General features: G+C 42.5%; 1 long non-coding RNA gene across 21 annotated transcripts; it reads right to left on the reverse strand.

Annotated features, from left to right (window-relative positions):
- Nucleotides 1-9,831: 9,831 nt before the first annotated feature.
- On the reverse strand, nt 9,832-18,351 carry LOC136520006 (uncharacterized). Of its 21 annotated transcripts, XR_010775107.1 has the most exons (8): nt 17,512-18,348; nt 14,409-17,408; nt 13,576-13,656; nt 13,196-13,309; nt 12,704-12,829; nt 10,539-10,618; nt 10,193-10,446; nt 9,832-10,109 (listed from the first exon to the last, which is right to left on the reverse strand). It is a non-coding gene; the product is annotated as an uncharacterized lncRNA (long non-coding RNA). The 21 variants fall into 21 exon arrangements; XR_010775103.1 differs by having other exon boundaries at nt 12,704-13,309; nt 17,512-18,350; XR_010775104.1 differs by lacking the exon at nt 13,576-13,656 and having other exon boundaries at nt 12,704-13,309; nt 17,512-17,687; nt 17,773-18,349.
- Between the last annotated feature and the right edge of the window lie 366 nt (nt 18,352-18,717).

Raw genomic sequence — 18,717 nt, forward strand, 5'->3', positions numbered from 1 at the left:
CATCATCTTCTTCATCTTCATTTGAGGAGCTTGAGCTTGAGCTTGTCTCAACTTGCTTGCCCTTCATCTTCTTTTTCTCACTACATGCAAGAGCTTTGCCTTTGATTGATGACGAGGCTTCTTCTTGACCCATCTTCCATGACATTTCAAATGCCACTATCTTGCCAATGACTATGGCCGGGGTCATGGTGCTCAAGTCCTCCATGTTGTGAAGGATGATGATGATGCTTGCATATTTCTTTTGTGGTAGCATGGAGATGATCTTCCCCACGATGTCCGCATCATCTAGCTTCGTTAATCCTATTCAATGGAGCCCATTAATAATTAGATTCAGATGAGAATACATATCACGAACAAGCTCATCATCATTCATTTTAAAGGAATCATAATTTTGTTTAGCTAGACATTGTTTTTGCTCACGGACATTAGTTGTGCCGTCATGGAGCTCTTGGAGTTTTAACCAAATTTCATGTGCCATATTTAAAGTGAACACTTGGTTAAACACATCCTTGCTAAAATATTCAAACATGCAATTTTTAGCTCTAGCATTGAAATGAATTTCTTTTTCTTCACTCTTTGTGGGTTTATCATGATTCTTAATGGGTTTCATCCCATCATGAGTGACTCTCCAAACACCGAAATCTACTGCCTCAAGGTGACAAGACATTCTAGCTTTATAGTAGGGGAAGTTAGTGTCGTCAAAGTACGGAGTCCTAGAGGTATCCATTCCAACCACTCTAAATAGTGTCGGCTCAACGGCGGTAAAGCCAAAAGTCTAAATTGAGCCAACCGGCTCTGATACCACTTATTAGGGACCATGATGTCTAAGAGGGGGGTGAATCAGGCAACTTAAAACTCTAACTCTAAACTATGGCCTCTAATTCTATCCTTAGCAAAACCTATGCAAAAGATAAACTATCTAAATGTGTAACTACGGTTTTGCTAGTGTGTTGCTATCGCTACTGTAAAAAGAAGTTATGCAACCTAGGTTTCAAACCTATCAACTAGCCTATCACTAAGCTAGGAAAGTAAAGCACAAACCAAGATTGCAATGCGGAAGCTAAAGAGTAAGGTAGAGATATGCAAACTTCCATCGACGACTCTAGTATTTTTACCGAGGTATCGAGAAGCGCGCAAGCTTCCCCCTAGTCCTCGTTGGAGCCCCTCGCAAGGAATCCCTCGCAAGGGGCAAGCTTCTAGTCGGGTAACTCCATGGATAGTCCCGGGCCTTCCCCACGCCCAAGTGGGTCTCTAGTGTGACTTCCGGCAAGCCTCTCTTGGACCACTCCCCGCCATCTTCACTATCAAGCTTCTGGCCAAACTGTCGTAGGCCTTGTTCCCTTTGGTACACGGTGGCGGCCACACCACAAACGCGGTTGGTGTGATCTCGCAAGACTATAGGCCCCTTCGATGTACAACAATGGTGCACGCAAGCACTGAGTGGTAAGAGATGTGCAAACCTCACTAAACACTAGGCCTAAACCTAGAGCAAGCGCATAAGCGGTGGTCTAACTAACCTAAGCACCTACGCTAATCACCGAATGTATCACTAAGCACTATGCAAGTGGAGATCACTAAAATGGTGTATCAATACCCTTGGTATGTTTCCTCAGCTCTCCACACCTCAAATGGCCAGTTGCGGGGTCTATTTATAAGTCCCATGGAGAAAGTAGCCGTTGGGGACGAAACCTAGCTTTCTGCCATTGACCGGACGCGTCCGGTCGTCCCGACCGTTGAGCGTGCGCGTAGGGATCGGACACACTACCGAGTCCGGTCATCATCGACCGGACACATCCGGTCACATTTGCATCGTTCTGGAACCTCTCTAGACATGATCGGACACTACACTTTGTGCGTTCGGTCATCCAGTGCCGCTGCGTCTGGTCCTCACTGAGTTGTTGCCACGATAATGAACAGTGAAGTCCGAGCGTCCGGTCACTACCTCGCTCAGTGTCCGGTCACTACTGCTGACGCCTGCTGTTACCGAGCAACTGATCGGATGCGTCCAGTCCTCATAGGGCCGCATCCGATCACCTCTATGGAGCTCATTTCTTCACGATCTTGTGTTCGGCTTGGTTCCTATCTTAGTTCTTGGACTTTACTTGATATCTTGGATCCTCTCTTGTGCTTCTTGGGTCTTGCTTAAGGTGTTGATCATTGGATCATCATGTCGCCTTCGTCCAAGTCACGTTTGCACCCTATTGAACTACAAAACAATTACTTCTAAATCCATTAGTCCAATTTGGTTGTGTTGGTCATCAAACACTAAAATCCAAAGTAAATGGGCCTAGGGTACATTTTTCTTACAATCTCCTCCTACAAGAGTGAATATGTATCCTGACGTGGACTTTCTGTCATCCCCCGCATAATCAAAATCTATATATCCCTCTATGTGCAAGGAATCAGATCTTCTGTACATTAGCATGAGACCCTTCGTACCTTGCAGATAATGCAAAACTTTCTTTACTAATTTCTAGTATTCTATTCCTGGATTACTCTGATATCTGCCAAGTAACTCGGTAACAAATGCTAAGTCAGGGCGAGTACACACTTGAGCATACTGTAAACTTCTGACCGCTGAACTATATGGAACCGCTTTTATTTGATCGATCTCATATTGGTTCCTAGGACATTGAAATTCCCCATATCTATCGCCCTTGACTATGGGAGCAGGTGAAGACTTACAATTTTGCATACTGTATTTCTTTAGAACTTTTTCTAAGTATGCCTTTTGTGATAATCCTAAAACCCCCTTTTCTCTATCTCGGTGAATCTCTATTCCTAGGACGAACAAAGCTTCACCGAGATCCTTCATATCAAACTTCGAGGACAAGAACTTCTTTGTTTCTAGTAGTAGATTAACATCACTGCTAGCGAGCAAGATGTCAGCCACATACAAGATTAGGAAAATGTATTTCCCATTCTTGAACTTTGCATAAACGCAATTGTCCTCTACATTTTCTTGAACCCAAACTTTCTTATTGTACTATCAAACTTCAAATACCACTGTCTTGAAGCTTGTTTTAATCCGTAAATAGATTTCTTCAGGCGGCATCACATACGTTATTTTCCTTCTACAACAAAACATTTCGGTTGTGTCATGTAAACATTTTCCTCTAGATCCCCGTTTAGGAACGTCGTCTTTACATCCATCTGATGTAATTCTAAATTATAATGTGCTACAAGCGCCATTATGATTCTAAAAGAATCCTTACATGGGACTGAAGAAAATGTCTCATTATAATCTATATCTTTTGTTTGTGTGAAGCCTTTTGCCACAAGTCGCCCTTTGAATCTTTGTATATTCCCTTTGGAGTCATGTTTGGTTTTGTAGATCCATTTACAGCCTACTGTCTTGGCTCCTTTAGGAATTGTTTCTAAGTCCCAAACACCATTGGTTTTCATTGATTTCATTTTATCTTGCATGGCTTCAAGCCACTTTGATGAGTGAGCGCTTCTCATGGCTTCTTCAAATGAGGTGGGATCACCCTCCATTTGAAATTCCTCACAATCATAAACTTCGTAGTCATCAGGAATGACTGATCTTCTAACTCTTTGAGACCTTCTAGGGGCCTCATTAGATGATGCTTGTTCTATATGAAACTGTTGTTGCTCTTCCTCATGTGTGACAATAGGTTCTATGAGATCCTGAATAATAGGTTTCTTATGTTCATTCATTGTTGCCACAGGAGAACTAACAATAGGTGCTGTTACTACAATGTCTTGCACTGTTGGTAAAACAACAACAGGTAGCGAGAAGAATGGTTCCTGAACCATCAGAGTGGGCACATATACCTGCTTTTCTTCAAAATTAATTTTCTCACGCTACCATGCTCCCCCTGATCATATCATCCTCCAAGAACACAGCATGTCTTGTTTCTACAAACTTTGTTTGTCTGTCAGGACAATAGAAGCGATAACCTTTTGATTTTTCTAGATAGCCAATGAAATGGCAATTAATAGTCTTGGAGTCTAGCTTCCCTATGTTTGGGTTAAAGACTTTAGCCTCAGCTAGACAACCCCACACACATTAATAGTTAAGTGAGGGTTCCTTTCCTATCCACAACTCATACGGTGTTTTGGGCACTGACTTACTTGGCACTTGATTAAGAATATGAATGGGGTTTTTAATGCCTCCATCCATAAACTTATCGATAGGGTAGAATAACTTATCATGCTTCTCATAATATCCATTAAGGTACGGTTACGTCTTTTAGCTACTCCATTCTGCTGAGGCTTGCCCGGTGTAGAATACTAGGCAACTATGTCATTTTCATGTAAGAACCTTGCAAAAGGTCCAGGAACTTAGCCATATGGGGTGTGTCGACCGTAGTACTCTCCCCCATGGTTGGATCTTACTACCTTAATCTTTAAGTTGTGATGATTTTTCTACTTCAGCCTTAAATATCTTAAATTTATCCAGTGCTTCTGATCTTTAATTGGATAAATATATCCAAAACGAGAATAGTCATCTGTGAATGTTATAAAAGAATCATAACCATCCACACTCTTCACAGAAAAAGGACCACAGATGTCTGTGTGAACTATTTCTAAAATTCCTGCTCATCATTTGACATCTTTCTTTATTTTCTTAATATACTTTCCTTTTATGCAATCTATGCATTGTTCTAAATCTGAAAATTCTAAAGGCGGAAGAATTGATTTCTTAATCAATCGCTCTATTCTCCTCCTCAAAATATGGCCTAAACGATAGTGCCATAATTTTGATGATGTATCATGAACTCTCTTCTGCTTATCACTTGCATTCATAGACGAGGAAGAATTCTCATTCTCAGTGCTCACAACATTCACATTCTTAGAAAGTGATAATAAATAAAGCTTATCTTGTTGGAAGGCAAGACCAACACACTTATTATTATACACAATCCGACATTTAACATTACCAAAATGGCAATCATAACCATCATTGTCAAGTCGTGAGACACTTATCAAGTTTCTACGCAAAGAGGGTACATAAAGAATATCTAAAAGCTGAAGTCTAAAACCATCATCTAATTCTAGAGAGAGATCTTCAATGGCTTCAACTTTCTTAAGATACTCTGTGGCAGTATCACAATCTAGGATAGACCCCCTTATAGCATTTGAAATTGTGGACTTAGCCACCATCAAGCACTTGTGGTTTGAAATATCCCATTTCTTACGTTCGAGATCATATTTCATTCGCACTTCTGCATGATCTCGCTGCCGAGCAGTGAAATCAGCATCAGTCTCATTTTCTACCCTTACCGGGTCCACTAGCTCAGTAGGACATGGGGAGGAAACGCTAGGTCATTTTCAGACAGTGTAAGTGCTAGTTCATACTTCTCTCGCCATACCATATAGTTGCCCCCTTCAAGAGGTGGTATGTGCAAGATAAATGCCATTGGATTGAGTCCTGAAAAACACCGTCAGAGATAGTGAGAAAATATGACATAATAATTGCATGCTTTAATTTAACGTTGGTCAAAATTAAAACATACAATATTCTTATACACTAATTCTACATCATCGTTGGGTAGAAATAGAATTAATGCATGGAAAACTTATGAATAAACATTATAATATTGTTATTATCAATGTTGGTTAGAAAAATAACAATATCACAATTTACTAAATAAAATTTAACTGCTCTTCAAATTAAATTCTCTCATTGGTTCGAATTTAATTAGAAGATAATAAACATTAACTTTGTAGCAGAAATATGGAAAAATTCTTTATCTACTTTTCAGAAGCATTCATCTACTCTCTGAAAAAATTATCCCGTTGGTTTAAATTTTGACAGAGATTTAAAATAGTAAAAAATCATCAAAATTTGCTTCTGAAATATAAAAAACAAAAATGAAAAAGTTATTGTGCAACTTGGGCCAAAACTGCTCGCGCGCTGTGCACTGTCAGGGCCCAGCAGCGAAATCGGCCCGCGGGTACCCTTGCCGAGCGGTCTGGGCGACGATGCCCTGAAAACCCTAGCAACTTTCCCTTTCTCCTCAGTGCAACAGACCTAGAGAAGAAGAGTGTGGCGCTGCCGTGGGTCCCATTGTCGGAGCGCGTGCTCCTCAGTGGGTGAGCACGCCGCCGTCGAGCGGTCCTGTGTCGGCGCCCTGAGCCCGCGAGCCATTGAGCCAGCGTCAAGCTGCGTCTCGCCTTGTTCTGCCGGCGCGACGGTGGGTTTCTTCCCGCACGACTGCGGTGGTGACGGCGGCGAGGAAAACTGGGTAGGTCCTCCCCTTCTCCGTCCTTACTTCTTCTAGTGTTAGGGTTAGGGTTAGGGTCCGATCCGTTTCTTCAAATCGAGTCCCCTCCTCTACTCTTCTACTCGGTTTTCTACCCCGATGAGCTAGATCTATGTCTAGTTAGGCGATTGATACCATTGATAGACTTGACAGGATCCACTAGCCATAGATCTAACATATATACTGATATTTAGGATAAATAGCAAGCCCTAGAATATGAACTAGTATAGGATTTAGAGATAGAGGGAGAGAGGTTCGGAGATGCAAATAGTCGGGCTTGGAGGAAGAGGAGAAGCCATACCGTTGGTGCAGTGTCCCGACGGCGGTGTCGAACAGCGGGATGGAGGCGCTGTCACAAAGGTAGCAGTGGAGAGGCGGCGGAGAAGCCAGTGGCGGTACTTCCCGTCGCTGGTAGCGCCCCCTCTCTAGATCAGCTAGGGTTAGGAGTGTAGGTGGGGTTTCTGGAGGCGCAGGTGAACCTCGTGCCTTGTGCCCTGGCCCCTACCTCCCTTTTTATGGCGCTGTGCAATGGGGGCCCACCAACCATGGAATGGTTGGGTGCCCCCGATCAAGGCGCAGATCAAGGGCTCAATTGGTCGTTGGGCCAAGTTGGTGGAGATCAACCTAACAATCTAATCTAGATCAAACAAACTTTAAGAGTCAGTTTGGAGCGCATGAATTTCGTAGGATTTACGCAAGAATTTTACAGTAGTCGATTCGATTTTACCGAAAAAACATAGGAACATAAGAAATTTTCTGCATTCCAGACAGAGCTAAGAATGATGGGAGAATTATGTATTTGGCAGTGAAATAAATCAGTCTTCTGTATTTGGCACTAAAAAATTTGAACTTTCTTATTTGGCACCAAGTTGAAATTTCCTTCCCTAGATAGCACTGTCGTCCATTTAGGCTAATAACGGCGTCAAGTGGCTGGTAAAATGACATGAATGCCCTTATTTGTAGCAGAAATACATGATGCAAAATAGGAAAATAATAGATGAACATGTTGTCAAATAAGAAAATTATAAATATCACAAATATATTGTGAACTAAAACATGGGATTTTGATAATCGAAGTCTACAAATAAATAAAAAATAAATTTCAAATTCTAAGGCAAGAGCAGGTCCCGCTGGGGTAGGCTTAGTATGAGAGGGATTTGCCCTGTCTAGTTAGCTTGGTCAGAAATTGTTTGATGCAGTTTAGCAGCTCGCTCATCTCAGTTTGGTCAGTCCTATATTCTTGTCAGATCATCGCAAGACATGAAGACAACAACAAACAGATATTTCTCCACAAATGCTTAGAATAGTACAGGTTTGAGCATCTGGTGTCACAGCTAGCCAATCATCTAGAGTTCTCCATAATTGAACATCAGAAGTATATAAGTACGCATATTTCTCGCTCAATCACTGAAACTACGAATTACTCCATCTGTCCCTAAATGTTTGTCGTCGTGATTTGCGTGTCGATAACTTTGACTCAATCTATAGAAAATACATATAATATTTCTATCTCCAAATATATTTATTAAAAAACTAAATTTAAATATCTATCTAATGATACTAATCATGTATCATAACTATTAATATTTTTTAATATATATCTAGTCAAAGTTGGTTTTTGGGAAGCGAAAACGACGAACATTTATGGACCGAGGGAGTATTCAATAAAGGACTTCGCTGGGGCACTGCTTGTGTTCCCAAGCTTTTGGATATGTAGCCGGGGTTAGCACAAAAAAAGCCTTGCAAATCTCAGAAATAACAAGTGCAAGAAAACTCTATCCCGTTCCAGATCCAAGAACATGCCCCCACAATCCTCATGATCTCTCCTGGGGAGGCTGCCCTGTGGCATGTGCACCAGGAGCCGCCGCCGCGCTGCCTCTGCCACGCTGCTGGCTGGCCGGAGGGGCCGCGTCGCCTCCGCCTGGCTGGCCAAAGCGTTGGCCCTGCCGCCGCGATCGCGCCACGGCCTGGCTCCGCCGGGTGAGGTCGCCGTGCCAGAGGGCACGCGCAGTTGGTGCTGGGCGCCGCCGGCCGCAACATCCTCTGCTCCATCATCCTCTCCTCCTCCTTCCATCAATCTAGGGTTTGGTGTGTTTTTTCGAGGAAGAAGGTCACAGACTCACAGGAGACAGGAGCGCTCGGCTGCTTAGGAAGTCCATGGAGAAATTGGATGCGTGAGTAACAGAGGGTATGTTGGTCACACTAAGAAAAAACTGACACGATCAAAATAGTCAAGTAACAGATGAATGGATGAAATGGACGGTAGTGCCATATAGGGAAGAAAATTTTAACTTGGTGCCAGATAAGGAAGTTTAAATTTTTAAGTGCCAAATACGAAAGATTGATTTGTTTCGGTGCGAAATACACAATTCTATCTAATTAGTATCATTAGATAGATATTTAAATTTAGTTTTTTAATAAATATATTTGGAGATAGAAATATTATATGTATTTTTTATAAATCAAGTCAAAATTATCGACACGCAAATCGTGACGACAAATATTTAGGGACAGATAGAGTAATTCGTAGTTTCGGTGATTGAGCGAGAAATATGAGTACTTTTATATTTCTGATGTTCAATTGTGGAGAATCCTAGATAATCGGCTAGCTGTGACACCAGATGCTCAAAACTGTACTATTCTAAGCATTTGTGGAGAAATATGTGTTTGTTGTTGTCTTCTTGTCTTGCGATGATTTGACAAGAATATAGGACTGACCAAACTGAGATAAGCGAGCTGCTAAACTGCATCAAACAATTTCTGACCAAGCTAACTAGACAGGGCAAATCCCTTCCGTGCTAAGCCAACCCCAGTGGGACCTGCTCTTGTCTTAGAATTTAAAATTTATTATTTATTTATTTGCAGACTTCGATTATTAAAATCCCATGTTTTAGTTCACAATATATTTGTGATATTTATAATTTTCTTATTTGACAACATGTCCATCTATTATTTTCCTATTTGGCATCATGTATTTCTACTATAAAGAAGAACATTCATGTTATTTTACCAGCCACTTGACACCGTTAGTAGCCCAAATGGACAACAGTGCTATCTAGGGAAAGGAAATTTTAACTTGTTGTCAAATAAGAAAGTTTAAATTTTTTAATATTAAATATGAAAGACTGATTTGTTTCGACATCAAATACATAATTATCTCCGAACGATCTACATGATTATTCTCGCTTGCTGCTTGAATGAAAGAAAGAAAAGTTGCTACAACATTAATGAGACTCTGACTCACAACTATACAGAGAGCAGCATAGACAGAGCGACGCACGCGCCAAGCACGCAAAAATGCCCATACTGGGCACGCGGATTGGCGAGTGACCGGCCGGAGCCCGGAGCCGCATCAGCCATCCGATGCCCGATGTGCATTACTGGATCAAGTCTCACTGCGTTGCCATACTTATGACGTATAGTGCTGACATGCTAATACCTAATGGTCACTTGTGCTCGATTCAGACTCTAGTAATCCCTATCCAGCGCTAGAGCACAGCTGTCGAATTCTACTGCTTGCTGCTTAGTGCTTGGATTACGACCATATATATATCTGACTAGTGGATTGGCGCGCGATTCCGCGCGCTCGCGCGGTAGCACGTTAAGAGGTTATACAGGTCTATTGAAATATATTACAGGGATAAGTATTTTATAGTAGGAAAGCTATACACGGTAGCTGATCTCTAAGCCGGTGTACACAAATAGTTGTCTTCGGTGGTAGTAGCGCTGTCGATGTGTGGTGGTGCTGGTGAAGGTCTGGTGATAGGCGATGCATGATGATGCTGATGTACATCATTCTTCTGTTGCATTCATCCAATCCCAGCGGTTGCCTGCTAGGCTCGGCGTTTCTGTCTGCAGTCTGGTTGAGATGTATTTTTGCTGAAAGCATAGGCATCCATTGTTTCTGAATACGTGAGGTAGCGGTAGTAGATGGGACACATAGCTGGATGTTAGAAGCGTACCTTGTTGGTTTCGTAGTATCCATGCAGCTTTTGCACGTTTTTGTGGTAGTAGTCTATGGTAAGGGTTAGTTCATCCAGTGGATTGCATAGTTCCTGTGACTGTGGTATATGAGCTGCTGCCTGTCTAAACTCGGTTGGAAGAGATGAGATTAACTGGTGTGTGAGGTCGGCATTAGTTTTGACCAGATGGTTGGGGCGATGACTTGAGGCCCCTGGCTGTCATCCCACCCATCCAGGAAACCAATGAGCAGCGCCTATACATGACGAATACCACACAACAGCAATTAAGTTCATATGACAGTCTCAGGATAACATGTAAGAAAGGCAAATGAAGAGGATAACTCACCCAAAGGATGAACTGAACTTGGAAGGTGTTCTCTACAGGATTGAGAAAGTGTTGCTCCTAGATCAGCAAGGGAGCCCAACCTAGAAATATAGACATATCATAACTGGATTGGAAAATAGCATGGAGATCTAAACAGTAGAATTGTTTTGTTGTGTGATGAAGTCGATAAATACAGGATAATACCTCTGAAGGCCATTTAAGGTTTGGGTGGTTCAGTAAACAAAGTTTGTGCGAAGCACTCTAAAAATAAATGCTTCAGGGTGGTAAGGTGTAGAAATAACACATTAAAATGAAAAAGGGAAATTCCATATAGAAAACAGGGGAAAAACAAGTATGAACCTGTCAGTCATTTTTCCTTTGAATGTCATTATAATACCGAATGGGTGCTATACTGCAATTTCATTTTTTAAAAGAAGGGACTAATAGACAATACATCCATGTGTAGAGTAAAAAATATTTGTAATTATAATCATCAGGACTAACAATAGGCAAGCACATCTATATCTGCGTTATGTAAATATGCCATGTCAATAAGCTGCAACAAATCAGTTAATATTTGGTCAACTGAACATGTGGATGTGGGAAGCTAATCAGTCACCTAACTTGGAAGGCTTAGCAGCATGCTTCCTATTGTCCCGCTGACCATGTATATATTTGATTGTCAAATAAACAGAAGGATAAATAGATGGAATATTGATTAAACTAAGCTGAAGACATTTGCACAATCTGAGCTGCTAAACTCTTCTACATCTACCCCATGATGTTTAAAAAGCTAGTTATCTTTCTATTGTACTGAAGCTTTCTTCATTTACAGTTATAAAATAATAGTCTACTAATCATGTATGTGCTTATTTATGGGATCAGAGGTCAATAAATCTTAATAATTTGAATGTGCTCATCTACAATTGCCCCCAAGTAGCCACAATACAGCTGTAATTTTCTTATATGTAATTTATTTAGTGTCAATGTTAGAATAGACTTCATACTTTACCTGAGTAAGATAGATCTTTAGACAGTATATTGCTAAAAAAGATGGGAAATTTCAGCAGATATAATGGGAAATTTACAAGCAGCAGCTGCTTTTCGTATAGTGAACTGTGAGACTTTTGGCTGCAGCAGTGTTGCTTTTAAGAACACCCGAACAAGCCGAGTAATAATGCATAGTGGTAGTATCTTGCCTGGGAACGTACTATATTGGTAAGCATAAATGGTTGATAGAACTACATGAAAATAGGCATTGCAATAGAAATACACGTGGAATTTGGGTATCATAAATGAATGGTAGAAGTACAAGAATGTAGCTGTAGATTTTCTATAGTCCTCTTATCTTCTTCTATGAGTAGTAGCTGATCATGCCTTGAAATTACATAGGTCATAATGCACAGCAAAAGAGTTGTCAACGCATTTGTTGAGACCACTATGTTTGGAGTCATCCATGGCTGAAATTACCTCTTTGGCCAAGTATCTATGACTAAGATTGGTTTGGCAAGTGTTGCTGTGCTGTATTAAAAGCCCTGTACATGGTACTGTTTTTTTGCTTCCAACATTTCCAAAGGAAGTGTAGCCTAAATGTTGAGTAAAAACCATTGCACCAGAACTATGCAACTCGGTTTGGATGGTGCTAAGTGAGCTGAAAGCACAACTCATATGTCAAACGAGCTGTAGCCTGAATGTTATAAGGTGTACTAAACTGGGTATCTTTGATGATGAAACACATGGTTTACCACTGTGCATATAGAGTAGGGAGAGGTTAATTTTACAATCCTATGACATAAAGGCTACGAATCTGACAAAGAGAACCACACTGTAATTTTAATTCTAGTGTACTTTGAGCTCACTCTATTCCTCTTTGTTGTACCAAGCATTCGATGAGGTGATATGAAAATGTCAATGAAAACTAAGGTACCTATTATCAGAAAACTAAACATTCTTAAGATTTAGTTGGGATTAATCCATTCCTTTTTATAGAAAAATAGTTTTGGAGCAAAGAAGATTTGATTTGAACATAATTTGTGCGGTTGTGCTATTATATGTGATATGGTAAAGCCATGGCACAACCTTCAACTGGACTCTAGGACGGAAGGCTTACTGAAATAAGACAAGCAGTATACAGATGATGCTAAGTAGCATCAAATTTAAGAATTATACAGATTGGAAATTCTCACCTTGAATTCTTCGGAAGTGAGCTTTGAGATTTATACAAATTGGAAATTGTCACCTCCAATATGGACACGATATGTGTTATCAGAGGAAAGTGGCTGCAGAATGTCCAAAAAAGCTAACTGTTCTATCTGTACCAAATGGCAAAAAAATAAGATCATAAAAAGCGAGGCCATAAAAAATAGTTACGAGCAGGAGAAAGCTCTCAGTTATATTACGACAGGCAGATGGAATTCCAAGAATTGAGAAGGAAAGGAAAAAATATGGCACACTGATTAACCATTCGGGAACAATAACTGCATAGAAATTATCTTGTATTGATAAAGCCCAGGGGCATAGCACTGGTCTTCATCAACTGATAAAGCCCAACTCAGATAAGAAATGATCAGTCCCGTGCAGCAATACATGTGTAACAAAACAGTGCATTGAACCGTGAGGAGGTGTGGGTCAAAAACCAAAGGACAGAGCAAGACGTAGGATCTGAAAGAATATTTTACCTCCTTCTTATGAGCAGCACCAGCTAGTAACTTTCCATCCAAAGAGAAGTGACAGCAAATAAACAATCTTGCTGTCACCCGTACGGTTGGTACCAACTTTATTCAAAGAAATGCCTAAAGAATTAAAAGTGGGGTCATGTGAGTCGTTGATAGTGGCCAGGGTGGTAAACCGTAAGGTACTTCCCTTCATGATAGGAATTTGTTAAATTACCCTACACGTACACCTTCTAACAATTTTCATGTGTAAGCACATTTATTCTGAGGCTATAACACCTAGGGCCTGTTTGGAACGCAGGAATTTCACAGGAATTGCGCAGGAATTCTACAGGAATCAGTTCATTTTCACAGGGAAAAATCCCGCATTCCAAACAGGCCCTTACCATTTACGCACTCCGGATTGAGCTATGAAGACCCTTATTCACAGTAAAAAATCCCGCGTTCCCAGCCTTGATTGTCGTTGTCTGAGGTGTCCATTGAGGAATTGTTAGAAGTGTCTCCACAGATGTAAACATGTTGTGAGGCTGATGATGTTGATAAGTAAACGGCTAAGGTTGTGCAAATTAAATTTAGAGATTAGGCTTTTGTAGAGTAGGCCAATAATAGGGTTATAAGTCGCCTCCTGCATAGGGATAAGTACATATGGAATGTGTGGTCACTGGAAGTGTGAACGACATCAGAAGAGTTGCAATACTGCTGAGCAATAAGTTACAGAGGCAGTAATGCGCAAGCGTAAAGCACTAAAGTCATCGTTTTTTTAGAGGTTACCATAGCAGTAAGGCAGAACGTTAAATTGCTATTCTCATCGCTTTTTTAAAAGCTACCATTAGAACATGACTCCTTAAAACACATTAGAACCATTCTTAGGCTCCTCAATCTTGGTACCAACCAGATCAAGAAGGTCCCTTTGAGGGTTGTTTATGGATATCTATTTCATGTAACCACGTAATATTTCAAGCAAATGGAAGGTCATAACAAAATAAGAAAAACTGTGTAGAAGATAAAGAAAAAGCAGGTGTGTCACTAATCACTTTCTGGAGAGCTGATTTTTTCACAAGGGCTTGACATGTTATTAACGATGTCATTCTAGCTTGCGCCGAAAGCGTAAAACCTGATGATCTCAAGAACGGAGAATTCGTAACAAGGCCATGTGACGCTGACAGGAACTCTACGAAATAAGAGCCTGTGAAGAATTATAATGGAGAGAAGCACATACCTTTCATTTCTGGCTTTTTCACTTTGTTGTTGCGAAATCCTCCACCAGACCACCGACAACTTATTTTCATAAGCTGGAACCCGAGTTTGCTTTAGCCCCAAATGAGAAAACATAGTGATACAGGCATGGGAAAATTTTGAGGCGCATCACTGTATAGGGACAAACTACTAACCATGTGAGAGAAACACCAAGTTAGGACATTGCGGCAGAATTCAGCAAGACAATTGTCACTTTTAAGAACATTGTGCTTCCTCTGGGATACTAAGGCACTATTTTTTTCCCCTGTAGCTTTACATTCAGGACTTCTAATAAAAAAATGCATTGAAGCTAGAATTGCAGACACTAAAATTAACATATCCTAGATAGTATTAGTATGCTAAGCAGATGGTCCTTTTTTATAGCGGGAAAAGGATTTTTTTAGCCTGATAGTCGTACTTCTATTTGTGGTTAACAATGATCAAATAATGAGCCTAATTTCATTTGAAGCACTGTGGTTTGAATAGCTAATGAGCAGACCCTAGCAAATTTACAACATTACTTTTAAAAATCTCACAAAGTAGTAAAACAACATCCTATTCTGGTAACATAAGGTAACTTAGATCAATATAAGGAATCAAAACAGAACCCTTTTTTTTCTAACCAGGAAAACAGCAGGGGAAGCCCCCACTGTTAGATGACATGAGACTGAATTTTTTGTACTTAGTATGAACACCATGCATTGAAAAGAAGCATTCCTTACTACAAATGAGGCATTAAGCAAGTTGCCAACCTGTAAATCAATCACCTTGTGCTTGCCGTCCCTAGCACAGTTTTCTCCGCGGACACCTTTTAGTCTGCACTGTTTTCATCTGACATCATATTTTAAAGGGAGGAGGGTCAGTCGAAAATGAAAAAAAAGAAAAAGTAGCAGACTATCAGAAAAATTGGTTTGAAAAGGCTCTGAACCAATTAATCGCAGGAACTATCCTATCATAATGTGTTACAATGGGACAACATGAAAAAACAAAATGGATTATCTTGTAAGCAAAATTTAGAAAAATTAACAGTACTGTGTATGGTATAAAAGTCCCCAAATAAGTGCAATAGCTATTTAACATTCAGCAATAAATGGGCATATTTACAAAGGCTGAACACATATATGTATACTTGCAGCAACAGTGCTCTGCAAAGGAAGCAGATTCAGCACAACCTGTGCACACATAAAAAAACAATTACATAAATTAGGCGGAACACATAAAATTAGTCAGAACAAATGAAATCATGTATTAACTGGTGCTAGAACAGATGGAGCCAGGTCGATGCTCTACGCTATTCATTTTAGGTCTTATTCGGTTGCACATCGCATAGTGCAATAAAAAAAGTGTACATGAACTGCCTCAATGTGAAATCAAAGTTTCAAAATTCATAAACTTGGGAACACACCTACAATCAAAAGTTGGCAGATATTTAGATATATCGTGAACACAAAATGAATTTGAAATAAAAGCAGAAGAATTGAATAGTCGATTTTATACACCATAGTCAGGCAAAAATTGCACCTACACAAGATCCACTACAGACCATTAGCAGACTGACTAACTGTACAGAATTTGTTGTGAGACCAATAATTCAATGACCACATTACTTGTTAACAGTCCAATGCTGAGGATCCGAGCGGTCGCGTCGCCAGGAGCAGCTCGCGGTCGTCAAGCACAGGGAGTTAGGGTTTCGTGGAGCACATGCGGACCAGCGGGAGCAGTCAGCGCCGTGGGGAAGCCACGCCGGCAGCCACCGGTGGTGCCTGCTAGCGTCGTGCCATGGTGGGGACGGCTGCCGCCGGGGTCCACGAGCGCCGCCGGGCACCAAACCGGCTGCGCCGTCGCCCAGGCAGCGCGCCGCGCGGCTCTCCTCTCCCTCTCCCCCGGCGTCGCGGCGTGCCTGCCGGGCCCCAGCACCGTCGGGAGCGGCCTAGGCGGCGTGGTGCGGGAAGACGTCGGGGTCGGGAAGAGAAACATCGGGAAGAGTATGGGCCGAGGACGGAAGAAGCTGGAATCCTGACTATGATTCTGTAGACAAGCTAGGAGGGAACGGTCGTAACACAAGAAATCTGTGGAGAAGCTGGAGAAAGCCCACAGTGTAATCCGAAGCCGATTCTAGAAAATTCTTGCTGGGGGCCTAGGCCGTCGGATCGGGAGATCTAACGGTCAAAAAAATTTCTGCCGATGTGGACACGGCTTCCATCTCAGGAGCTAATGGGTTTTGTAACATAAAAGGGAGAATAATGCTTTGCTAATGCCATGGATCCGCAGAGACGGAACAAAGAGATCTATTTTCATTACATGGCAACCAAAGCATGGACATATTAGCAATTCAGACACATGATTCATAGGAAACATCTGTCAGCTCAGGAAAGATCATAGAAGAATGGTAGCAGGACAAGACCAAAACTACTAACCATGTGAGAGAAACACCAAGTTAGGACATTGCGGCAGAATTCAGCAAGACAATTGTCACTTTTAAGAACATTGTGCTTCCTCTGGGATACTAAGCCACTATTTTTTTTCCCTGAAGCTTTACATTCAGGACAACTTCTAATAAAAAAATGCATTGAAGCTAGAATTGCAGACACTAAAATTAACATATCCTAGATAGTATTAGTATGTTAAGCAGATGGTCCTTTTTTATAGCGGGAAAAGGAATTTTTTAGCCTGATAGTCGTACTTCTATTTGTGGTTAACAATGATCAAATAATGAGCCTAATTTCATTTGAAGCACTGTGGTTTGAATAGCTAATGAGCAGACCCTAGCAAATTTACAACATTACTTTCTAAAATCTCACAAAGGCGCATACATAGGTGCTGATTTGGGTACAGGACACTGCAGAAATGCGATGGTCGCAGCCAGAACGCACAGCACAGGTCGGAGACTGCAGACTACGGAGGTTCTAAATGGAGGATTGCCCTCAGGCAAGGAGAGGAGACCAAGCAGCACGGTGCAGCAGGAGCCAAATCGGTTACCAAACTGCAATCCACCAAAATAAAATACAGATTCACCAAATCAAATGTAGATGGACCAAATCAATCTAAAAACGCATCAATTAAAAGCATAAATGAGATGAACACACCCGCCCCGCGCCACAGCGCTGTTCGGCCGTTCCGCCTCCTCAAGCCACCACATGGTCGGTCCTGCCAGGGAGAGGTCCAGGAGGATGGCTCTTTCCACCCGTATGTCGGGGCGTAGAGGAAAAGGCGGAGCGAGGGGAGGTGAAGCGAGCGGGCCTCACGGGGCCAAGCTCGTTCGCTGCACGGCGCCGACATCGGACTGGGGAGAGGGGATCTGGAGGAGGAGGCATGGGAGGAAGTAGGAGAAGAAGACGGTGACGTACCGGCAGATGCAACCGCCGATCTGAGCCGCCGCCGCTAGGGTTTGGTCGAGCGCACGCGGACCGCCGGGAGGAGGCAACGCTGGGGGCACCCACGCCAGCGGCCAGCCGCCGTCGGGGCCCGATCGCGCCGCGCCGTGGCCGGGGACAACGACGGCCGGTGGCCACGCACGGCGCCGTGCCGCAGGCCGGGAGCACCGTCGCGCCCCGCCAGCGCCTGGAGCAGTGAGCCGGCAGTGCTGGCACAGCCAGCACGCTGGGGGAGGAGGAGGGCGGCCGCTGCCGCGGCCCGCTCGCGCAGGTGGCCGTTGCCCTAGCCGCGTTGGGAGAGGTCGGGAGAGAGAGAGCGAAGAGGAGAGAGCGGAGGGGGAGAGAAGAAGCGTCGGAAGGAAAAGCAGAAGCTGGGTATATATTTGTTTGGCTGGATTCGGACGAGAAGCCGGAGAAGCTGAATAGAAGCAGAAGAATTGGAGAAGCACGAGAAGCCGCTTCCCATCAAATCCGCTCCAAACGATCTGGACCGTCCATCACAAGATCTAACGTGTGCGAAGATCTGGGGCGACGTGGAGGGTGGCTCCGGTCGAGGAGCTGGCCATCTTTTTGGCTTTTAAATGACGATGCCACCGCCTGAGATAGAACCAAACCAACAACCAGGTCAGTTAGCTTCCCTTCGTTAATTAAACTGCACCAATCATATGCGAAACATCCAGATTCTGATGGGGTAGGTCAACAGGTCAACTTAATGTTTAATCAAGACTGTACTGCCAAACATTCAAGAGCCAATGCAAGCCGAGCCGAGCAGCACGCTGGAGCTGATCCATCAAGGGCTGTTGGTGCGGAGCATCCTTTGGTCAGAGTCGCCGTGCTCCCAATGCCCATGCTAATCCAGCTGTCCCCAAATTCCAGTTGATCGCCGGTCACCCGGAGTTGAACGCCAGGAACAAGTGC

This window comes from Miscanthus floridulus, chromosome 18 (genome assembly GCF_019320115.1).
Source record: "Miscanthus floridulus cultivar M001 chromosome 18, ASM1932011v1, whole genome shotgun sequence".
Lineage (NCBI taxonomy): Eukaryota > Viridiplantae > Streptophyta > Magnoliopsida > Poales > Poaceae > Miscanthus > Miscanthus floridulus.